This window comes from Talpa occidentalis, unplaced genomic scaffold, assembly GCF_014898055.3.
Source record: "Talpa occidentalis isolate TD23 unplaced genomic scaffold, MPIMG_talOcc4v2.1, whole genome shotgun sequence".
In the NCBI taxonomy this organism is placed as follows: Eukaryota; Metazoa; Chordata; class Mammalia; order Eulipotyphla; family Talpidae; genus Talpa; species Talpa occidentalis.
Window position 1 is genome coordinate 150,164,136 of NW_026555331.1, and position 16,097 is coordinate 150,180,232.

At 39.4% G+C, this 16,097-nt stretch overlaps 1 long non-coding RNA gene across 6 annotated transcripts in view; it reads left to right on the top strand.

Annotated features, from left to right (window-relative positions):
* The window catches only part of LOC119248185 (uncharacterized), a 160,690-nt gene that overhangs the window by 126,199 nt on the left and 18,394 nt on the right, over positions 1-16,097 (top strand). The window lies entirely within an intron of this gene.

Consider the following 16,097-nt stretch of genomic DNA (forward strand, 5'->3'; position numbering starts at 1 on the left):
CAGCTTGAAAGGACAGTCATGCCTTCTTCCAGTCTCCCATGCAAGTGATTATATATGCTCTCTGGATTATATGCAAAAATCCTTATTTTTTGATGGAAATGTGAGAGCTTAAGCACATGACCTCAGCTCAGCCAATTGGAGACATCAGTCTGAGACCCACCAAAACAGGGAGACAAGACTAGTGAGTTACTAAGGTTGGCATTTCAGCCTCCAGATGCTCTGCGTGAGGCACCCTGAGTGAGGAAAGGGGTCAGTAGTTTCTTCAATAGACAGTGGCGTGAAGTGATTTTTACCTGATTCGATTATCTAGACTTTCACTGTTTCTTCTGCTTTTCTGAGCTGGTATCTTAATGCATCTAGCAGGTTCTACATGCTAATACAATTAGCCCATGGGACATGCCTTTTTTTTTTTTTTTTTTTGGTTCAAATCCACCAGAGTTGGCTTCAACTAAAAAACCTTGACAATATAGTAGATAAGGCATATTTTGGGACTGCAATTTGATTTTTTTTTCATTCTGAGAATGAAATTTCAGTTTGTGGAGAGACTGCTGTTCTCTATCTCTTCAAAAATTGTTTTTGTTAGAAGAGCTATTCATAAGTAAGTTGTAAATGTGAAACAAGGGGTTTTTAAATTGCTTCCTGCAGAGGAATGTGAGGCAGTAAAAAGTGCAAACTGCTAAGCAGAGATGAGGAGACACTAGTGATCTAAAGAGAACCTGTCAGGGCCGGAACAAAACAAAAACAAAAACATGCAGTCTCGGTTTAAATTGTATATGTGACAAGAAAGATGTTGTGACAGGGAGAAAAACTGTTTACTCACCATCCCACTATAGTCCAACTCCAAATCAGCAACACACACACACACACACACACACACATACACACACACTTATGAAGAAGGTTCCATGTTGCCTGGTGTTTTCTCTAATCTGTGTAAAGTTATCTTCAATAGAATAACTTTAACATACTTGAACACACAGTGAGGGAATAGATGTTAGAAACAACCACCTCCCCTTTGGAAGTATCTGAGCAGATACAAATAGATTTGCATAAAAAGTGGCTGCTTGGGGTGAAAGGGAAGCTGAGAGGATGTCAGAAAAGAAAGGAAAATGAGCATTTCCTCTAACGGGGATGCTTGGCCCCATTAAATGGACGCTGCCCTCCATTTGTTCCTGAAAAGGACATTCCTGACTCTCTGGACATGGTGGTTTGTGAGATGGATTCAAATAGCAGGTGATGCTATAAATTCCTGAAACTTTTGCAAAAGATGGAGAGAGGGGTTAGCAACTGCAGGCCATTTAGATCTGGCCCAGGTATTATTGTCATATTTGCCATGTGATGGAAATCCCAATCTCCTACATGCTGTAGGGATTATTCATTTGATAACGGGAATAGCAACATGAGCCCACTGTGGCTTCAGCCCTTATGGAGGTGGTTGCAGCAGGAGAGGTAGACAGTGGAGGCTGTTTCCTTGTTCTTATTCATATATTATTTCTTGTCCGGAGCTCCAGCTACCCTAACAGCAATGCACTCAGACTTTATCAAGTCTCGGAGCACTTTTAACTGCCCAGTGTTGAGTCAATATCCAACATGCTTATGTGCTGTCCAGAAAGCAGGAAAGTTGACGCTTGGTCCTGCATGCTCAAGACTCAGGTGAGCCCTCCTGGTTACCTTGGTGCATCCTGCTGCAAGGTGTTGGTGCTGAATCTGGTCCTCTTTGGGGACTGAAGCCCTGATTCTCCAAGCATCTCCCCTCATGATCACAGAGCCCACTGTTCAATTCTATGGGATTCCTACAGTGGTGAACTAGCCAATTCAAGGCACCAAATATAGGTCAAATATATCTTCCTCTGAGTGGATGGACTGATTGATCACTTGATTGATTTGAAGAACAAAAGTGTTTATGTTACACTATCAGTTATCAAGCATTACTACAAGTCAGAAGTAATTGAGAGAGTTTTGTATCAGCATTATAGACAAAATAGTGCCACAAAACCAAAAGTCCAGAAGCACTTTCAAATATTTCAAACATCCATATCAATATGTCTTTATTGACCTAGGTTGATCTCTATATCTATGTGTGTGTCTATCTGCCTAATCTTCCACAGCAACACTGCAGTTCAGTGGGAAACGTTGTTCTTTTCCATCTGGAAAGAAACAAACCTTGATCACTACTTCCCAACTTACAAAATAGTAATTCGAAATGAGTTCTCAAACTAAATGTGAAAACTAACTCAGTAACATTTCTAGAAGGTACTTTAGAGAGAAAATAAAACCTGGGCAAAGAATAAAAATTTCATACTATTTTTAAAGCACTGCACGTGTGTTTAATCCATTAATCCACAGTAGGATGATTCCACCCAGCAAAACAAGGGGGTTCTTTAACTCTGAAAATAAATTGGGTTTTTCTTTTTATTAAGGTAAAATTGTTTGGCAAAACTGTAGATGACTCAGCGGGTATGGACTTAAACAGCCACTTAAAGGAGCATAAGCATAATTAAATCTGCAGTAGCTTGTTCAGAGACTTAGATCAGTTTGTTGTACACACGTGCTGTCAGCTCCATGTTTGAGGGATGAGCGGCTACCTTGGTGGGCCAGCCATCCCAGCATCTCCATAGGTTGTCTGAACTTCCTTAGTGAATTCCACTGTCTCCTTTTATGTTCTATAGCTTTGCCAGAGAAGGACAGTGGCTGGCCCCAAGGATTATGGTGAAAGATTGTAGGAGATTTGGCATTGGATGTGCAAGATCTGTGAACCTATACCCCTCACCCATATTCAGTGTTGTCAACCAAAGTTCCCTCAATGGATAAAAATACAATCACAATTCAAAAAGAATAAGAGGGGCCTCCCTGTCGGCGCCAGGGGTTAAGATGCAGCACCATGAAGCTACCCGCAGCCACTGCAGCATAATTTGGATTCCTGGCCAGGGAGCTACCCTCATGGCACAGGAGACCTCTCTTGTCTCCCTGCTGCTCCCCACAGCAGTCTATTTCAGTAGAGTCACTTGTTCTGCTCCCCACTCTGTCTCCAGTGAATCCTCTCCCTGCACCTCCAGCCTGCACCCCAGCTCTTGTATGCTTAAATAAATAACTCTTTAAAAAATAAGATAAAATAATTTTTATGAGCTTCTGTCCTTATAAAACCAAGACTCTGGATCTATCATTTCTTCTGTCCCAACCCAAGCGTCTGTCTCCACTCAGCATTCATGGGTATTGTCTGAGGGCAAGCTTTCATTTCACCCTTCTGTGGTAGACTTTTTCTGGTTCACCTGCAATCCACTCCAATGAGGACATTGTTACTATAGTGATCATCTTCAGATTCTATATCCAATCACATTATTCTTCCGCCCCCTTGCCTGCAGCTTCTAAGCCTCTTGTGTCACTTGTAAGACCTCCATATTCATTCATCAAAATTCTCTTCCCTAGCACTTCCGCTTGGTACCAAAAAGATTCTCAATAGAGAAACGTATGTGGGAAAATTAATCAATGAATGAGTGAATATCCCCTCTTGCAGATAATGACCTATTCTCCAGAAATAGGTGGATTTTGCTTGTTTTTGACAATTGCTTTAAAATTTTTGACCTAGATTCCCTTGGTGAGAATTAGAATTTTTCGGTTATCATGAATGTCATAGATTTTCTGGTAAATTAGTTCCATTTTACTCAGTTACTTTGGTGATCACCAATGATAGTAGCATTCATTACTATAACATAGAATAAAAGACAATTTTTATGTTTAAAAATATGTTGTCTTATAATTAATTTTTGAATTCTATCTTTTATTATGTTATTAAGACAATTCATTTAAGAAGAATTTCAGGTTCAAAGACAATTAACCCCTAAGCCTGGTGATGTATATTGTAAAATAGTCTGTAAAATCATTTCAGTTCAGAACCCAGTTATTTAATTTTATAAACAAAGGATTTTATTTAATTGTCACAAAGAAAACTACATTGTTTCACACATTACAAAAAATTAGCTTTGTTTACTTAAAAATCATGAAGGCTCAATTATCAAAAAAAAAAAAGACTCCTTCAGTAGACATTTCTTGAACATCTAATGTGTATACCTTATATAAATACAAGGTAACATCCTAGGAGAATAAATAAAGAGAGCTGTAAGAAATGCAGTTTAATGGAGGAAATAATAATGTAAACAATCAAAGTGCATAAATTGAGAGTCAAAAGTACTTGTTTTTAAAAAAAAGTATTATGGTACAGATGTTGATTTATAGTGATACACACACCCATATTATGTGATGTGATTTTACTTCAATAAAATTTAAAAAAAAATGAAATGAAATATACCCCCAAATATTGTCCTACTCTCCAGGATTAGTTTTTTAATGGTACATGATGAATATTTCTTTCTCAGAATGTGTTATCTTGTGATTTGCTTTTTAATTAATTTAGCAGACATTGCAGGTTCCCAAGAGGTGTCTAACACCTTTTCTTACAGGATATTTTTAAGCCAGGCTTAGTCATCATGACTAAATTTATGGTCAAACTTAGACCTGAGGCGCAGCAACTTCTATGGATTTTATTTCGTATTTCATAATTTATTTCCATTTACATCTCTACAGTATCCATTGCCCCCTATGAATTTGAATAATCAATACTGAAACATCAAAGTATGATTATTTTGCTGTCTCTAATAATATGTTACATAATTAGCAAGACCATTAAGAGAATTTTGCCACTTTCTGTCATATTACAATCTTAAGATATTGGGTTAACTCATTAGTATCGAAGGGCCAAATAAAGAATGTGAGAAAAGGAAAATTATTTTAAAAGTTTTTAGTTTTTTATAAAAGATAGTTTTTTACCCAATTATATTAAGGAAAATTTTGTGAAAACAGAATAGAAGCATAAGGTGTGAAGCTAAAATTGTTGTATTTGTTATATTTTAGGCTTTTTTGGTAGTATATTTTATCTTTTTCAAAACCATTAAATAAAATATACCCTAAGCTTTTATAATTTCTAAAAATTTCTTATAGAATCTTAATCTTTTGGAGTCAAATTTTGCAAATATTTGACATTATACTTTGATATTTACATATTAAAATGAATTTTTGATATGGCCATCAATTATTCAGATTTCAAATTCATCATTATTTCAGATAAATTGCTGTTACAGTTGAATTCAAACAAAAATCCACAAACATTTTAAATCATGACTTATTTTAAAAGTGCTTTACATTAGAAAAAGAATGAAAATTTCCCCCCATATATTTGAAATTGTATCTTCATCCTCTACTAACAAATCGTGACATTAAGTAAAACTTCAAGTAATCAAAGAAAACAAAATTAATATACAAATTGCAGAACCATTACTCTGCTTTCACAGGTTAGTGACATTTTTATAAAGAAGAGCAGTCTCCCACTGGCAGCAAAGGCCTGGAGGTTACAGGCCCTGCTCATTGCTGATGCACAAACATAGCTTTTCTGGAGCGCATTCAACTGTCACAGACCCTTTGCCTTTAACCAGTCATTCCACACCTAGGAATTAATTGTGAAGAAGTAATGAGGAGTTACAAAGTGGTGTGTGTGTGTGTGTGTGTGCGTGTGTCTGAGTCTGAGTGTATGCACCTTACAGTCTAGATATAGATGGATGCCCACCTGACTGTGATTGGACAAATGCAGAGATAATGGTTTAGGGGCCAACTGGGAGCAGAGACAGTGATTGCAGACAAGTCTTCCAAGATGTTCCACATGAAAGAAAGGAGAATAAATTTGTTGGAAGGGGACCAGGTCCCAAGCAATATTATTTATGTTGGAGGCGATTAAAACCTGTTTAACATCAATGAGAAAGAGCACATAGGCTATAAACAGAGTAGACAGAGAGAAGTGATGGAGCTTCCCCAGGGCAGATGTAGGCCCCTGTGGAGTTGGTGTGGGGAGGGTCTTAGCCCCAGTTGGCAGGTGTGAAAGACCAGAAAGGGAACATCAAGGGATAGAGGACTTAACCAGAGGCAAAGCCACACCTCACTCTTGTGGGAGATGAATTTTTAATAACAAATGCTTCTCGTGGATAGTATTTCAGAGCTCACTTCATTTTTATTATGACAACTGACACCATCCTAAGGTTACCTAATGATTAAAAAAAAAATATTCACAATCATACCTAAGTCAAATATGTGAATAGATGAGATTTCTTTTATATTTTAGAACAACTGTTGGTAATTTTTTGTTTGTTTGTTAGTTTTGTGCGAAGAGCCAGATAGTAAATATTTCAGACTGTGCAAGTGATGCAATTTTTGTCACAACTAATCACTTCTGACATTATATCACAAAATCAGCCATAGAGATTGACAAATATAGGTGATTGTGTTCCAATAAAACTTTATTTATAAAACAGGCCAAAATGGGCAAATAGGCCATAGTTTGCAGACAGCTGGTCTAAAACATAAATCAGTGATATTCTCAGTGGTAATAAGCTCAAGTCTTTGCTCTCTCAAGGTAGTTAAAGTTCATGCCTGAGTTGACATTGTATGTTTCTGGGTTAAAGAGATTTTCTCCTATTTATAATATAACCGGGGAAAGAGATCCTAGTTTGTGTTAAATGGGTCTGAATTTTAAGGTCCTCTCTTTTCTTTCCTGTTATTTAAAACTTCTGGACCTTAGTTACTGTCTTTGTAAAATAAGGCGGTGCTCTCTTTTTTTTTTTTTTTTATGGTTGAGTTACTTTATTTTTTTTTTTTTTAATAAATTTTATTGTTATATTCCCCATACAATTGCAGCCCCCCCATTCTGACCCCAATCCCTCCCCTCCCACCCCCGCCCCCCTAAAAGTGTCTCTGGTTCATAGTTTTTTGTTGATTTTGATTTTCACTTTCTTATAGTTATTCATTTTCCTGGTCCCTTATTTAAGTTTTCTAGATTCCTGCTATGAGTGAGACCATCCGGTATTTTTCTTTTTCTTTCTGGCTTATTTCGCTGAGCATGATCCCTTCCAGCGCCATCCATGTTGCTGCAAATTGCATGTGTTTATCTTTTTTGAATGCTGAGTAATATTCCATGGTGTATATGTACCACATCTTCTTGATCCAGTCATCTATTTTTGGGCATTTGGGTTGTTTCCAAAGCTTAGCTATTGTAAACAGTGCTGCTATAAACATAGGGGTGCAGGTGTTCTTTGGAATTGATGTTTCTGTGTCCTTTGGGTAAATACCTAGGAGTGGAATTGCTGGATCATATGGAAGCTCTATGTTTAGTAGGTCCAGAAATCTCCATACAGCTTTCCACAGTGATTGGACCAGTTTGCACTCCCACCAACAGTGCAGGAGAGTTCCTTTTTCTCCACACCCTCGCCAACATTTGTTGTTGCTAGTTTTTTTAATATGTGCCATTCTCACTGGTGTAAGATGGTATCTCATGGTAGTTTTGATTTGCATTTCCCTGATGACAAGTGATGTTGAACATTTTTTCATATGCCTCTTGGCCATTTGTATTTCCTCTTCAGAGATGTTTCTTTTAAGCTCTTCTGCCCATTTTTTGACTGGATTATTTTCTTTGTTGTTGTTGAGTCTCATCAGCTCTTTGCAGATTTTTGTGATCAGTCCTTTATCATTAGTGTTGGGTGCAAAAATATTCTCCCAGTTGGTGGGGTTTCTCTTTGTTTTTGTTATTGTCTCTTTAACCTTCGGAGATTAAAATAAGAATAAAAAGCCCCCCGTATGTAAATGCTGCAAAGAATGGTGCTATTGAAACATAAGGAAAGTGCTGTCATTTGTACATCCTCTTAAAAAGTTAGAATCCCACATGGAAGACCTTGTCTTGTAATTGGTCCTCACTGCTTCCTATTTGTAGGTATTAATTGAGGTAAAAGTGTATGTGGAATGCTTAGCCATGGTACCAGAATATAGCATATGCATAATAATGTTGAATAATAGTGATTTTAAAAAGTCCATTAGGGGCCTCCTTTGTGGCACAGGGGTTAAAGTTTTAGTGCTATTAAGCTCTCACCAGCCACTGCAGCATGAGTTTGATCCCTGGCCAGGGAGGTGACCCATAGGACACAGCAGACCTCTCCTGTCTCCCCACTGCTCCCCTCAGTGGTATATTTCAGTAGATCCACCTGTTCTGCTCCCCGGTCTGTCTCTGGTGAATCCACTCACCCCCTGCACCTCTGGCCTATACCCCAGTTCTGTATGCATACATAAATATTTAAAAGAACAAAATTAAACTCCATTAGAATTGGCACGTAATGCAGACACATAGCACCCGCATGGACGCAGCCAAGTTACTCCAAGTTCAAGGCTGCCATTGCCATTGCTCCTGGGGCTGCTTTGCAAATGGTGTAAGAAATGGGTATTGACAAAGGCCATGGAAGCCAATGAGGCTGAAGCGGAGTTTGCAGATGAATATCAGGGAGAGTGTTCACACTGTCTGCAATTTGCAAGCCACATTCCCCTAATAAAGGAGCAGAGTCTGTCTGAGTCGGTGGTAACCAAACATAAAGAAGCCAGATGAGGCAATGTGGTGCCCCCGGGCAGCTTTCAAGTAACCACGACTGTGCCCATCAGCCCTTTCGAGGCCAGCAGGCCCTGTTTGCTCAGTCTGCACAGCCTATTCACCAGACCAGGAAATGTGGCCTTATTATGTGATTCCACCCCATTAGAGTTCTCGGGGCCACACAGGAGGGGCAGGGCAAGCATCAGTCTGTTCTCCATGGATGAAGAGGGATTTAATGAGGGAGAAATGTGCAGTGCAGGTGCAATTCCAGCTCATCTCTGAGTGAAGATTGTGGGTATCCCCCAGGTCAGGTACGATGCGTCAGAAGGAAAAGAAGCCCCCACCCCAGCACCCCTGGGCCTTGAGTGGAGGGTGGGCTTCTTTCTTCTCTCCTATTCTTGTGGTATTACCTTTGAAGCTGTGGTCATCCCGCAGCACTGACTGTGGACGCTGCATCGTGGGCACCCCTCCCACACGGACCTTACCTGGAACACCTGTGCGTTGTAACCCGGTTGCCGAGGCTTTGGTGTTGGATGAGCTATTTGTCTGTATCATTGTCTATTGAGAGTTTTGAGATTTGTCTTTGATCTGTTATGTTTATGAAGCCTGCATGTGGCATTTCAGCATTTGGGCATCTCAGGTGAGGTCAGAGAGTAGATCCTGCCGTCTACTCGTGTCTCTTTCTCCTGATCAATAGTGACAGACGTGATTTAGCGTGTCCTTTTGGCATCTTCATCATCATGTTGAACATTTGACACTTAGAGTTCATTGGATTTTATCTTTCTCTTTCAATTATAGATTTTTTAAAGATTTATTTATGCCTAGAAGAACTGGGGTACAGATCAGAGTTGTGGAAGGTGAGAGAATTCACCAGAGACAGAGTGGGGAGCAGAACAGGCAGACAGACTGAAATCCACTGCTGAGAGGAGCAGCCGTGAGACAGGAGAGGTCTGCTGTGCCATGGGGGTAGCTCCCTGGTAGGAAGTGAAACTCAGGCCTCACACGTGTTAGTGCTGAGACAACCCTAGGCCACCAAGGAGGCCCTTCAATTAAAGATATTTTTTAAAGATTTATTTATTTATGCAAGACCTGGGGTACAGGCCAGAGGCGCAGGAGGCTGAGAGGATTTACCAAAGACAGAGTGGGGAGCAGAACAGGCAGATGGACCGAAAACACTGCTGAGGGGAGCAGCGGGCAAAACAGGAGAGGTCTGCTGTGCCATGTGTGTATCTCCCTGGCCGACCAGGAATCAATCCTGTGCTGCAGAGGCTGTGGACGGCTTTGTAGTGCACAGGCTTAACCTGATAAGCCACTGGGGAGGCCCATAATTAAAGATTTTTTAATGGTGCTGAAATAGAGATCTACCAATACTACCCATGAAATAAATGAATGAGGATTAAACCCTCATTGGCCTTCAAGCTCCATGTTCCCTGCTTGTTTGGTCTTTAAAAATATTATCTTTATTTGGGAATTCAGAATGACTGATTATTTTGCAAATACAAACATTGAAAATAAAGGACTTTTGATATAAAGAATGGTATAAAATGAGGAATGAAGAAATATGCTTTTAAGAAACAGACAAAGGTCAACCCAAACAAACCCTGGGACTAGAACTGAGGCTCCCAGAGGGAGCTGGGGTGGCAGTGGGGAGCAGACTGGGGGGCCAGGGGACTGGGGCGGAGGTTAGAGGGGCTTGCTGGTGGGTGTGGTATGGTCACCTACATCTGAAGAGTTGTGAACCTGTCTCGCTGAATCACATACAGGTGCTGAAACAGAGTTACTGAAATTAAAAAATGATGGAATTAAAAAAAGAAATGTGCTTTTTGGGTGTTTCCCTCCAGTCCATGCTTTTGTTATGGGGTGTTTCTAAGCTGAAAATCAAGGTAAACTCATACGTACCCCCATGCACACATGCACGCGCACACACACAAACACACACACACTTATAAAGTAATGCACCTAGAACAACTTTGTGTTTGAAACCCCTTTCCTCTCTGGCTACAGAAGATCTGTAAGTCTCGAGAGGCTCATCTCAATCCAGATAAAAGGAGCCATTGAAACATAGTCTCTTAGAAGAAGCTCTCTGTGTTAAGTGTCACTGTCCCCATTCTGACAAATTAGCTTTGGTAAGAGAAGTAAATCACGGAAGATCCTCGATGGTTCAGAAGAGGCTCTTTCCTTCTTCCTAAAGACTCATGTGCATTCGCGACAACCAGCAGCAGAGACAGCACACGCGGTCTGTGCCCTCCCAAGGCTGCTGTTTCTTCAACTGCAGCTTTTGTGTTTTCTATTCCTCCCTGATTAAGTAGTTCAGAATACCTGAGCTTCTCTGAGAGCAGTGATTCTCACCTTTGGGCCATTTTGCTCTCCGAGGGCTGTTTGGCAATATCTGGAGACACTTTTTTTTTTTTTTCACAAGCATTGGTGGGAGTGTGCTATTGATATTTGGGGGCTCAAGGTCATGGATGCTACTAGTAATTCTGTAATGCACAATTCAGCCCCCTTCACCTTCCCCTCGGACCCCGAAACTAAAAATTATCCTGTTAAAAGGTGAAATTCACCAGGGGAGAAGGCACACATGCTAACCCCACCCCCAGAAACTAATATGTAAACCAGAATATCAGTAATCAATGATCACTACAAGGGGACAGAGGACAGAGATAGTCATAGCTACTAATGAAAATATTTTCTCCATTTTGAAGGCCACATGGAAAGCCAAATTAGAATCAGAAATTGAATCACCAAACAAAGCCTCAGTTCCAGAGGAGACAGATAACCTCATAGACCGTATCACAAGTCAGGCACTTCCTGAGACTGTTTATTTATCCTTGCAGAAAGCTTGCTTATTCTTTCCTAAAGTTGCAGCATTTTATAAGGACATATCAATAGACAATCACAATATAAAATGATGTGCACTTTAGCTTAAAACAAAGACAGGATACTAGGAGAACACTAGAAGGAAATCTTGGTCCTACTTGGAATGTCATGGAAAGTTCCTTGGATGGATTTTTATAGTGGTGCTCTTTATTTATTTATTTATTTTTTTTTTTAGAGGCATGTTTTATTTATTTATTTATTTGTTTGTTTGTTTTGTTTATACATGCACTGGGTACAGTCAGAAGCGCGGGAGGGTGAGAGAATTCACCAGAGCCAGAGCGGGGAGCAGAGCAGGCAGAAGGACCGAAGGACACTGCTGAGGGGAGCAGCGGGCGGCAGGAGAGGTCTGCGTGCCATGCGGGACCCTCCTCCAGTGGCCGGGGAGCAGCCGGGGATCGAACCGGCGCTGCAGAGGCCGCGGGCAGCTTCGCAACCCAGCGCTCAACCGCTGCGCCACTGGGGAGGCCCCTTGGATGGATTTTTAAATTTATCCCTAGCATGTTCTGAGAGTTGAGCAGCTGCTTTGCTTTCAGCTGGCTAATAAGAGATGGCCATGCAGGAAAAAAAAAAAAAAAAAAAGATAGCAAGAACCCAAAGAGAGAGACATGCAATCATTTGGTTTACCATCTTACTACATAGTGGCATTGAATCAGGCTAAGACCATAGAAGGCAGATCCAGAAGCAAAGAGCATTGAGATACTGTTGTGAGCACAGTCGAATGCTCTGTCGCTCATGGTGCCTCAGGCTCCATCATAAGAGACTGCTTCAAACAATTGATGTGATTAGTGACTTATAGCTTTGGCCTGTTACTATGGTCCCTATTCCTATGAGATGACTTCAAAGTCCCTAACTCAAGATGTGGTTTATTTCTGTTATTTGCCCCCCTCTGAACATGGCTGAGGCAATTCACTGCACTTCTTCCCTGATTTTTCTGATGAAGCATAAATTTGAAATTCTGGATGTTTTAAAAGAGAGAGAGAAAAAACCCTTTCTTCTTTTCCTCTGGAATTTGAATGAGCACCCTCTGTGTGATATCAGTGTGAAGACAATTCGTTAGATTAGAAAATTTTTAAAATTGGGAAAAATGTTTAAAATGACCCATTGAAATAGAGATGACCTCCTTTTATTTATTTTTATATTTATTACGAAGAGTACAAATATATTAGATATTAATAAGAATCCAATTAACCATTTCTCTACTTTCAAGTTTCTAGGTCAGTTCAAGGCTGTTGAAATCATTTAAAATTTGCACCTATTTATTGATGTGGATATATTTTTCTTTTTTCTATTTTTTTTAAATTTTTATTATTATTTTTAACAATATTTGCTTCCTCCCACCCCCTTAGGTTGAGTCCCCATAGAATTTCCTTCCCCGAGGCACCCATGCACCATCACCACAGGAGATGACCTCATTTTAATCCCCTATAATCCCACTGATAGAAAGACTACGTTTATGTGTAATTTTCTTGGCCATAAGTTTATTATGTTTCTTCTATGTGCCAATCACTGTACCAGATCCTTAGTATAAAAAGATGGCTAAGAGACTATCCTCAGCATTACATAAATTATAATTTGGTGTGTTTTAAAGGTATCATTTTGCCTGACAGTATGAGCAAAGAGCGGAAAATAGTGATTGATTAACCTTATTTTGTGGTGATGCAGAAATCTAATAAACTGCAAATGTGGAGTGAAATGAAGATAAGAAAATTGAAGTGATCAATATTTCTGCTTGGTGCTTGCTTTCATTACAGTGCTAAAAATAATCATTGAAATAGAAAGGTCTAGATGAATTCCATCTTGTTTTCGGCCAGCATCAAGGCGGTTCAGACCAGTGTGCCACAGATGGGCTCTCAGGGAACCAGTCATCTTAATGATTAAAGTAGATCCTTGTCCTTTGAGGTTCTCACTGGGCCTGCAGTGAAAGGGAGACGGAATGTTAAGAGTGAGTGGTTTCTTTACACACCTCAAAATCAGTAATTTTCCAAACCTTCTAAAGAATCTTGTGAAACGGATGGAAACCTCTTGAGAAACTCCTGTTGTCACTGCTTCTTGAAAGCTGTTGCCAATCACTTTGGGCCCCTACGCTAATTTATGAGAACTGTTCTTTTTGGATGTCCTTAAAAGCTAAGACTGAAGTCGCTCTCATGTCAATTACAAGGCAGTCCTCTACCATGAAGGCAAAAACTGCGTCTGATTATATAGAGTTATACATTCATTTATGAAAAGCCGGCATGTAATAATATCAGAGTTTGGATGCTGATTAGAGGGGGCTTGTTCATCTTTGTCATACAAGTTTTTGTTTCTTCATAAAAGAAATACACTTGCAAGGAAACACACACACAGTCGCTGTTAACATGTTGGTATAATTCTATCTGTTTAGGATATTTTTATAATTATATCATAACTAATATTATATTCCCTTTCATTTATAATTATACTAATTTTAAATCCTATATTTTTTTCAGGACTTCATGTTAGAAGTCCTGTTGCCCTGTCTATAGATTTACAATGAGAGATAACGACATTTAAAAGATCTTGATGAATATTCATTTTTGAAAAGGTTGTAAAGAATTTCACAGAGTAAAATCTTCTACCTCCATGTTTAAATTGGCATTTTTTAATTAATGTAACCACTGAGATGTCTTCTGTATGTAGCAATATTACTCCCTCTATGTGATTTATTATTTCTAAGTGTTATTGTGCAAATTGTGAACAAATTATTTTTCTCAAAAATTTGAATACTGTTTTTGAATTTGGAAATTTCTAATAAAATTGTCACATTTCTATTGTGATAGAGATATTAATGAAAGATACAAAAGTTATTTGTTTGCTTCATAGACATTGATTACAGCATTACCAGTTGTGCTAAATTATAAATAGCATGCTTGTTCATCACATAGGGAATAGTCAAATAAATTTTACAGTAACTTCATAATTAGAAAACAGTGAATTAGTGGGTCTCTCTGATGGCACAGGGGTTAAAGTGTCAGTGCTATCAAGCTATCACGAGCCACTGTGGCATGAGTTCGATCCCTAGTCAGGAAGCTGACCCACATGGCACAGCAGACCTCTCCTGTCTCGCCCACTGCTGCTGTCAGCAGTGTATTTCAGTAGATCTGCCTGTTCTGCTCCCCACCCTATCTCTGGTGAATCCTCTCACCCCACCCCCACACCTCTGGCCTACATCCAGTTCTTGTATGCATAAAGCAAAATAAATCTTAAAAGAAAAAATAAAGAAAACAGTGAGTTAGAACTCCAAAGACTGACTGCAAAATGAGAGGAAGACAAATTGGAAAGAAACAAGAGAAACCATATCTTTATAATAATGCAGATAGAGCTCCAACAAATTTGGAGAAATATATGCCAATACATTAACATGCTGATACCTGGAGGGTGAGCTGTGAGGGTCTTTAATTTCAAGACTACATATTTTTGTGACATTTGAAGTATTTACTCACCATCATGAACAAAACATTATCAAATAGTGTCAAATTGTAGCATTTCCTATATATTCTCTCTCTTTTGTTTTAAAATTTGGGCTCTGGATACTAGATATTTGGTAAAGTTCATTTTTTTTAAGATTTATTTTTATTTATCTATCCATACAGAAACTGGACTGTAGGCCAGAGGTGTGGGGGTGTGTGTGAGGGGATTTAGCAGAGAGTGGGGAGCACTCTACTGATCTACAGGCAGATCTACTGATATACACAGCTGAGGGGAGCAGTGGGCAAGACAGCAGGGGTCTGCTGTGCCATGTGGGTCAGCTCCCTGCCCGGGGATCGAACTCATGCCACAGTGGCTGGAGATAGCTTCATAGCGCTGAGACTTTAACTCCTGTGCCACCAGGGAGGTCTGGTAAAGATAATTTTTATCTAGATATTTCTTTTATTTCTTTGCTTACATGAACACTTTATTTTTAAATACTCTGGCATTGTAATTTATTTAAAGTGGTTCAGAACTGAGTTTCTTATGTGTGGAAGTTATCTTATCTAGACTTATCAGTATCAGTATGTTCTATCAGGCAATTTTTAGATTTGTATGACTAAATCACACACATACAGCGCTGTGAGCTTTTGATCGACAGTGCAACAATCATAGACTTAAATGGATTATTTTTTACAATATTGAAATTTGAATTATATTTCAGTATATCCATGCCATCCTTATTACTGAAATAATTGTCTTTGCCAGAGAATTCTAATTTGACAAAAGCCTGAAACTCCCAAATGCAGCTAAAATATGACATCTGTAAAAGATTAAATGGGAAATTGTTTTCAGAAACTATAGATAGAAGTTATGATCAGTCTTTATCATTATTAAAGATTAGATAAATGAAGCAGAGAACAGAAACTTTCGTTTCCTAGCTCCTCCTTTTCTCTGCTTCTTTCTCCCTGTCCCTGTCATGCTGGTCCTTTTTTCTTGTCTCAAGGATCAACTCCATGTTTGATCAATCCCTTCCCACTGTCTCCTCTTGCCCTTCCACACTCAGTGTGATGCCAGTGTCTCAGCTACCTCCCCCTGGCTCCGTCCCTCACATTTTTGTACAGACACATGCATTAGGTCCTAGGCAGATGATTCAGTTCTCATGTAAACATCACTTGGGGAGATTTTTTTTTTTTACAAATTTGATCACCAGTTGTCTACTTCATGCCTTCTCCTGCCTTTTCACCTTTGGTTTTTAATCTCCCTTGTCTGGCTCACGGATCACTCACAGGCATTTTTGAGGCTCCACAGGCTGTTGGGAGATCCAGCCAATTTTTTTGATTTT